The following is a 9,301-nucleotide window of genomic DNA, read 5'->3' on the forward strand; positions in this document are numbered from 1 at the left end:
GTATTTTACATACAACTCTAAAAACAACACTCTGCATTTGAAAGAGAAATTTCCTCCAATAGACTTCAGTTATAAAATGCTTACTCTTTGTATATCCCTATGTACTTTTTCCTGTTAGCTCATTATCTAAGCTTTACTATTTGAATGATTTTCTTCTTTTCTAGTCAGTTTTTAAAAAAATATTTGATCATGCTATGAAGTTCTAAGTGAATTTGGGACATCAATCACTTCCATGACAACAGAATGATGCTTTAAACACAGGATTATGATGAACACAGGACTGAGTAAAAGAGAAACAAGACCATGAGCAAGCAAGATTTCATTAGACTCATTAGAGTCTATATTTCATTAGATTTCATTAGACTGTTAAAAAAGTGGAGAAAGGAATATAAATGCTGAGTACACTTCCACTTTTTAGCATTAAAATTCTGTGTGATGGACCATACAGTGGTTATTTACTTCATATGTTTACAGTATTTGATGTAACCTCTGTGGAACTCAGACATTGCCAAAAATTTCAGACACATTCACTAGTCTTATTTGTGCGTACTTAACTCAAAACCTGGTGGTTTTTTCATGACTTCTCACAGTGCTCCATAGGCTCAGTAGAGGTATTAGACTCTCATCACCTCTGAAAAATCACACTGGGAACATTTCAGGCTTAACTTTGAAGAACTGGAACACAGGCAACTGTTTAGAAATCTAGGTGTAGATTAATTTGTCTTAGTAAGTTTTTGTTAAGAAATTCTACATGCTTAACATAATGAATCGAAAAAGCATTTATTTTAAAAAATCTTTTTAGTTCAGCACAATCCAATTAACATAATGAGGGGAAAAAAGGGTCTGTCTTCTGTAAATGGCACTCTCTGTAGCTGAATTCTGTTGTTATGAAGCACCTTGAGTATAACGCAGATACACACATGGATGTAGATTTCTGTTGGGTCAAATTCCTACTCTTTGTTTTCCAGACTAAAGAGCTACAAGTTGCATAAGAAATATAAGTAAAAATCTCATCCCAGGGTCAAAGCAGACTTCAGTGGTTCCATCTTGTTCCAACCTCACCCTACAGTGCATACGATTGAAGCTATACTGACAAGGCTCATAGTAACACTGAAACAGAAGCTGTGCTGGTATCAAAACTACAAGGAAAGCTACAAAAAGTTTTATTCTGTGGTGAATTCTAAGTTTCTGTTCAGTGACTACTGGAAGTATTGTGTAGTCTTGCTCTGCTCAAGATGCATTAATTCAGAGAAGTATAACATATTCCTTGTGAGTTTTGCTGGCAGAGGGTACCCAGTTAAGTGAGCAGAAAGATGCCAAGGATATTCAACAACTCCATTGCAAAAAATATCAATATTAAGTCATAATTAGAGCCTGATTAATACATGGATTAACAATTATATGTAGAACTGTCCCAAAATACCCAATTGTATTATATATTCCAATTTTCACAGTTTACTAGCTCTTCTGAACTCTTGAGAACCTTTTTTTCACTAAGAAACCTTTTTTCACTAAGAAGTTTTAAAATACTATTTCAGAATATGGAAATGCCCCATTCTTGTTCATATTTTATTTCTTTCACCTATTGGTAGACTGCATCTTCCACAGGGTAATGGCATGTCTGAAAGACTTCAATGAAGAGGAAAACCACATTCTTAACTTTTTTTTCAGGTACACTGTTGAAACAGCACATATGAAACACAAAGTTTCTGAATGTTAGGGACCATTTTTGAAACAGAAGGCTGTGGGCAATATTAGTTTAACATACTGACCTAGTCTGGAAGATTTGGTTTATGTATTTTAAGTAATAGACATGGTATATTGTGTTCTGCTTAGCAGGTAAAACATACTTCATTACGAATAAAGAAACTTTATAATTTCACCTCCCAGATATAATATGATATACACAAAAAGATACACTATTCTTGAAAGAAAATGTTAATTATGACTTTGCAAACAGGCGGTGGGTTTTTTTTTAAAATATATTTTCTTTAATTGATGTTTAATTTTAAAGAATTGCAAAAATTGATTCCTAGATGTGATCCTACTATTTACATATCTACAAAAACAAATTCCTTATGGAATGCTGTAAGAAGCAGAGTGACACAGAGTCCTCAGGCAGGTGCAAAGGAGAGCTGCATTATTGCAAGAACCAGGCCTTTTTAAGCAGTTAGCTGGTTATCAGTTTACATAGTTTTTAAGGTACAACCAACCACCACACACCACGACATGGACACAGGGCAGTCACCCATCTTGTCTCTCACATCTCTCTACCCCTCTTCCAGCTGAGTCACTCTCCCCGAGTTCCCTTCTCCTTAGCTCAAGTAACAGGCCTGAGCCATGATTTTACAAGGGTAACAAGGTCCTTACTTTATAAGGCTTTACCTACATGCAACAGAATGCTAAGAAATTAGAAGTCTGAAAAATGATGCGTTGGAAGTGGCTGTTCACTGGCATTAGTGAATAACTCTGCATTGAGTCTGTGACCAGGCACATCAGTGCATGCTAGCCACCTAGTATTAATTTTTTTGTTTTTCATATACTAATTGCTAGGTTCATTGTTCTCGATCTTAAAGATCCTGCTTTCTTACATAGACAAGTAATTTACAATGGGAGATTAAATAGAAGAAAGGTTATGATGAATCCATTTTGACAAAGCAGAGTCCTTTGCTTATGTAGTTTCCCAATTAATCTATTCTTGAATCCATGTGAGATGTGAAGAACGTGATTATTTAACCTTTGCTCTGTCCTGGAAATTTGGGTCATAAAGTCATGCAGATTTTTTGTGACATTAGAATTCTATATAGGACTGAATATGCTTTCATTGAAAATGCTTATTCAACTTATCAGAGTATCTTAATAGGATCCATATGTAAAGAATAAAGAATGCAGGAAAATATAGTTAAGTCTAGAATGTAAAAGGTAATTTAGTCTAATGAAAATGAAGAGAAGATCAAAGAAGGCTCCAGCATTTTCCGCATACAGTGTGAAAATCAATGTGAGGCATTCCTTAGAAAGAATACAATATATTCCGTAAAACTGCACAACATACTGGTAATCATAAAAGACTAAAAGAGAAAGGTAGTGAACACAAACACATTTTATACCATAAAATGTAAGCTTACAGATTACATTTTTAGAGTGATTTGTGCATAATGCATCATATATTTCAAGCAGTAGCTATGCAATTATCTTCTTTAAAAATGCTGCAGTTTTTAGCCAAAAAGTGAACAATACCTTAAACTTCATGTATTATCTATAGTACATTAACGGTAGTTGATGTTTGTTTTTAAACACCCCCCAAAAAAAAAAAAAAAAAGAATTAGCTAAACAGAAAGGAAATGTAATAATGGTACTCAGAAATGTATCATACATCTTAACTCTTGGCCAGCTCATGGAGAGTAACAAAGAATTACAACTAACAAAAACAGGCTAGGTAGTGTTTTTCATTTTTCTGTTACACTTTTTTACATTACTTAAGCATAAAATACCAGGTATCTCTTAGCTCCTCATAGTGAGCTGGCTTTCATGACAAATGTATTGCCTTCAAACAGAGCAGAGGTTCTTGGTAACTTCTCTTCACTAGAAATCACATTACATTGAGGACAGAAATATTAAAATATTTTTCATCTCCTCATTGTAATGGTGATAGAAATTTTAATTTGTTGCATTGAGAGTTTACTCAAATGTCCTTTATTACTTTAATTAAAAAGCACTTAAACAAAATGTAATTCAGATGAATTTCCCCTTTTATTTCACCAAACGCTTGCTTGAAAACCCCACTCTCTACATTTAGATGATGGTGATGGTACCATTTTGATGAAGATAGTATTTGTTTGTTGCAAAATGCTTCTTTCTGTGGGCTAAGTTCTATAGAATGCCTAGTTCTATTTTTCCTTGATATCACAGATTTGACAATATTGTTTGACTGCCTCCTTAGCAGCAGCCCTGACAGCCTTTCACCACACATAAAAGCACCCCAATAAAATTGGGAAATCCATTTTCTACTAGAATTTCATGTCAAATACCTTAAATGTTGATTACATCAGTCGTGTTCTCCCTGGTTTCTGTGCTTCTTGTGCAGCTTTCACTGACCCATCTATATTAGGAGTGCTTGCCCTGCCTGTTGCCAAAGCAAAGATTCTCTCAGGCACAGTTAACATCACTGTTGGCGCTGGAGTTCTTCAGAAGGATACGGATAAGAAAAGGAAGTATTGCTTCAGACAAAGGTTTGCCTGATCATGAAGAAAACAAATTATTTTAACAATCTTAATAGAACGGGGTACATTCACTGTAAGAAAAGTATTCAATGATGTTAGAGTTGGTTTGCAGTTTGCCTGAATGCACAGTTATTTAGCTGGCTCAGTAAATTTTCTGATGTGTTAAACTATAAAAACAAGAGAAAGCTTTTTAAAAGCTTTGGTGAAAGGAGATGTATCAGCATGCACATATTTGGAAGTTGTACCCACATATATAACTTTTTAAGAATCTTCACTGTCTGTAACTTCTCTGTTTTCAGTATCTGTGTTTACGTCTAACTTCATAAAAACAAATACCTTTATTTCATGTCCTTTAGGGGTCAATTGTGCACCTTGCCTCAAAGTAAAGCATTCTATAAATTTTATTTAATAAATATCTGCTCAATTCCAGTTTCAAGTATCTAAAGGCCTCCCTAGGTTCTGATCTTCCACTATTACAGAGCTGTAGCCCTGTGGCTGTTAGTGCCAATTTACTCATGGAAGAGGCCTTGCTCAGAGCGTTTGTGTTCTTGTAATTGTTTTAGCATTATGTCTTGTTTGTGATCTGAAGAGACTGAGCAGACAATTTTGGGAAGCAGGATTTTAAGAAGTCCCTGTAATTGGCCCATATATGCCATGCGCTTTTTCACTATATAATCCAATGCAGTTGTCTCTGTTTTCAAAATGAAGGAGCATATGCACACATAAATGGGGCTGACACTATTTAAAGCCAAAATCTGCTCTGTGCTCCAAGGCATGAGTGACACATAGGTAGAGTTCTTAATAACATGTGCTGGAGCTGGCTAACAAGTTCCAAGTAAGCAAGCTTGTAAGGATACCCAAGTAGATTAAGTTTAGTAATTCCTGAAGAGAAAAAGTAAGTTGTAAAAACATCTTATATCTTGGCATTACAGTCTTAAAGCTGCACTGAGAAGAAAGAAAATAGACAATGTAAGGAAACAGCTGCCTGCAAAACATATTGAATAGGCTCAGTGCCAAAAATGGAACATGCCATGTGTTCTATAAGCTCACTAATAATAAATAAATAACAAGGGTTATGTCTTTCTCATTATCAGTTTTAAAATATCAAAAAGGTTTTACAAAAAGTTAAAAATCAAGATTGGAAAGGCAAGTGTACTAACTGCATAACACAATAATCAGAAAAATCCTGCTGTTGATAAAAAGCAAATATGTGAAAACTAGAAGAGACAAATTCTTCTGGTGAGTGGTGTGAAATTGAAACAACCTTTGCAAACAAACTTTAGAGGATGGATAGCTGATCTCACTCTCAAATATCACAGTCCCTTTACAGAGACAATTACTTTTCAATTTGCAAGACAGACAAAGGACTTTGAAAGGCCAAAATTGGGTGCTACATTTTTCCTCTAAAAAGTGTTCCCTTTTCACTCTACCCATTGACACTGATATTCTCATCCAGAGAAAATTAAAGCATTTGTTACACCTCATCTGCATGCATCAAAGTAAGAAAATTAGAGCAACTTAGAACTAGGTGAGATTTCTTGCCCATATTCCTGCTTCATCGTACATACTGTCTGAACCCTTTCATTGTTCACATTAAAACTGCATATTATATAAATATACATGCAATTATTTTTCTGTCTCATTTCAAATGATTTATTAGCATTTTTAATAGCATGAGATCCCTAACTGAACATCCACAAGTAGTTTCACACTCTTTGGTTTTAGGCACTTAATTTAGAGCTGAAGAGACCACATGCTCCTGTCACACTAATTAACAGTGAGATTGTTCCTCCAGAAAATGACCCATGGCAGGTGCCACGCACCAACACATGCAGAATAGTATTATGAAGAAATGTTCTCTCCACAAACTACATAAACAGTCTCTCAATTTCTGTACTTCTGCCCCACGCTGTGTAAATTGCAACAGTACTGTCCTGACGCCACGCCCCAACCAACCCCCTCCAGATTATATTATCAAACAAAGGCCATAATCAAGCTACAAATGGGGCTGCACATTTCACCTGCCAGTTTCAGTCCTGCACACTGTGAGAACCTGTAACCTGATGTAAATAAGCTTGCCAAGGCAACTTCAAACATAACATTAATTAGGGTGAAGGACCTTCAAGCTTTTCCCCTTGCATTAGACGATGACTGAGGGACCGTACTAGAAGTTGCAGCTGAGTACAGAGAATTTGGTAAGCTAGTCTCCACCTACACTGATTCATTCATTGCTTCTGTGGACATAAGGGAGGATGAATCAAGATTTATTATAATCAGTTTATTTCACCCATCACCAAATATCAATACTTGGATATCTGCGTGTAGCAGCAATCAGGCTACCAAGTGTGATATGTTATGTAGGTCGTTACTTACAATTTTTTCCAGTTGCTCCATTTGTTAAAATTAGGATATATCTTTAAATAATAATCTCCATGTCAACATATTTTACCTTTCACATACTGCTATGACCCCAAAGCTGTGTTTTAGAAGTAAACTACAATGAAAAAATTGAGGACCAAGAGAATATGGAAAACTTTGCTTTCATCCGAGTCCTGAATTATGCTTGCATGTCAGGAAATGGGAGGAATTGAATACCCAGCATTACAAAATGCAGCGTAGTATTAAATAAAGGCAATAAACCACACATATATGCGTATCATATCATGCAGTTTTACACATTAATAGAGAAAAAATAAACAGAAATTAAATTTTCTTTTCGCTTCTTACACAAAGAAAATAAAATCAGACAGTGGCATGTAAAAGAAAATTGCATTTCCAAAATTCTTTGTTTTAAAAATGACTAGGTGTTTCTACAACAGAAATGAATCTGTTGGCTTGACTGCACTTATTGACCCCTGCTCAGAAACGTGTTCACTAGCTCTTCAGTCTGGGAGCCACTGCATATGACTAAATGTCTGCCTTCAGCTTCAAGGCAACATTACTATGTGGCAGTGAATTTAGTTCTGCTTTTAATGCCTTTTTATCTTCTGCATCTTTTAGAATAGTGCTTTCTTTCTGTTTCTATTGATGTAATTCCATATGACGTTTCAAACTTCCTTCTCATAAACTAAAATGTTCTTCAACTGCAAACAAAATTTTTTTATTTCTTTCTACTGGAAGTCTTTGGCACACTGCGGGCTCTACTGGAAAAGGCTGTGAATCACAAGCTATCGCCCTGCTTAAATAGTAAAACATAATAAATGCAAGGCGATAGCCTGCCTATTCCTGCCCCGACAGGCACATTTGCCCTTCATGGTGCTCCTCACGAACAAATAGGACATTATTTTTAGACTTTCGCTTCTCCAGAAGGAAGGCATGGAGGAGCTGCTGAGCAACCACATGAAGGAATGCAGTAGCTAGTTCTCCAAAACAACCACCAAAATGGCTCCATCTGAGCCTCTGCTCAGAAGCAGTACAGCTTTATTCCCCTGATTAAATATCACTGAATTATGAAAATGGCAGGGGGTGGCTCAAAGGCACGTTTTCACTTCTCAAGGCCTAATTTGAAGGAAATAAAACTTGAAGAAGACAAACTTCACAGCTTTTAAGAGCCTCATTACTGACCTGCATTAACTACAGTTATAACAACCTTTGCCAGGTCTCGTGTAAGGAAACAAGACAAATTCTTTTGTAGCTAACGCATGTTCTGGCTCAACTAAATTGTTATAGTATTAACACATGGATTGTTGAAGTTTCAACCATTTTGAAACAGGTCATAGCAGTCTTGAATCATGTGAATTTACAACAAAACATAGCAATTACCTCCTACCTCCATTGTTACTGCTTTCATTGTTTGACTTGTTTCATGCTGGTATGTCTGCTGGTGTGCATGGAGGGCAAAGCAGACACCATGGCAGTGTTGCTTAGAGACCTAAACTCAACTGTGAACACCAAGGCGTATTAATTTGATCCTTAGTTTTGCAACACAATGGTAATTCTGAGAGCCCCAAAACAGGAGGATGGTTAATCCAAGCAGTCTTTTATCGCAGCATACAGAACCATGTGCTACCTGGTTTCTGTTATTGACCACATTTCTTTTCTTTGTTCAGTGCTGATGCCACAGCCAGGTCTTGCCATGGCTGATGTGCAGCAAAAAGCAAGTGCTGCAGAGTTCATGAGTATTCATTCTGGTGCCACCATAACACAGCACAACAGAGCCTGAGCACGTTGCTTTAGGGTGGGATGTTCTCAAGTTCACTGCAAATAAATGTGCTGCACAACTTCCAGCTGTATCACAGAGCCCTGATGAAACTAAACATTTGCTTTCACTGATGAGAAATTTGTCTACGCACCTGCATATTTCAAGGTCTGTGTGAGAATCACAGAATCATACAATATGAAGAGGCTGGAATGGACTTTGAAGATCATCCTGTCCCAACCCACTTCCCATGCTGTAGGCAGAGAAATCTCCCACTAGACCGTGTTGCTCAAGGCCCTATTCAACTTCAGTGCTGCGACGGCTGAGGCACCTACAGCTTCTCTGGGCATTGTCTCATTCCAATGTCTCATCCACTAATCCAGCCATAGTGAAGGATTTCTTCCTAAAATCTCACTTAGATTTCCTCTCTTCATTCATACCCATTACTGCTTGTCCTATCACTATAGATCCTGATGAACTTCCCTTCAAATACTGGAAGGTTGCTGTGGGACGTCCACACAGCCTTCTCTTCTCCATCTCTTCACCAGGCTTCACCAGCCACAGCTCCCTCCACCTGTCTTTGTAGCGCAGGTGCTCCAGATCCCTTATCACCTTCATGGCCTCCTCGGAATTCATCAGTCTTTCTTCTGCTGGGGACCCCAGAGCTGGATGCAGTGTTCTCACCAGGGATCTCACCAGGACGGAGCGGAGGGACGTTTAGATACCGCTCTGCTACCCACGCTGTTTTTGACGCGGCCCAGGACGGGGCTGTTTTTCTGTCAAGTTCCAGATCTCCCCTGACTGACGAGCCCCTTCCCCAGAGGGATGGGACCGAGCCGCCCTCCCCCCGCGGCCCCGGGCGGCGGCGGCGGCGCGGGAGGGGCAGGGGGGGAGCGGCGCCCCGTGCGTGCCGCAGCCGGTCACGTGGGCGGCGGGACCGGGG

Source organism: Onychostruthus taczanowskii, unplaced genomic scaffold (assembly GCF_017590055.1).
Source record: "Onychostruthus taczanowskii isolate IOZ18803 unplaced genomic scaffold, ASM1759005v1 scaffold167, whole genome shotgun sequence".
Taxonomy (NCBI): domain Eukaryota; kingdom Metazoa; phylum Chordata; class Aves; order Passeriformes; family Passeridae; genus Onychostruthus; species Onychostruthus taczanowskii.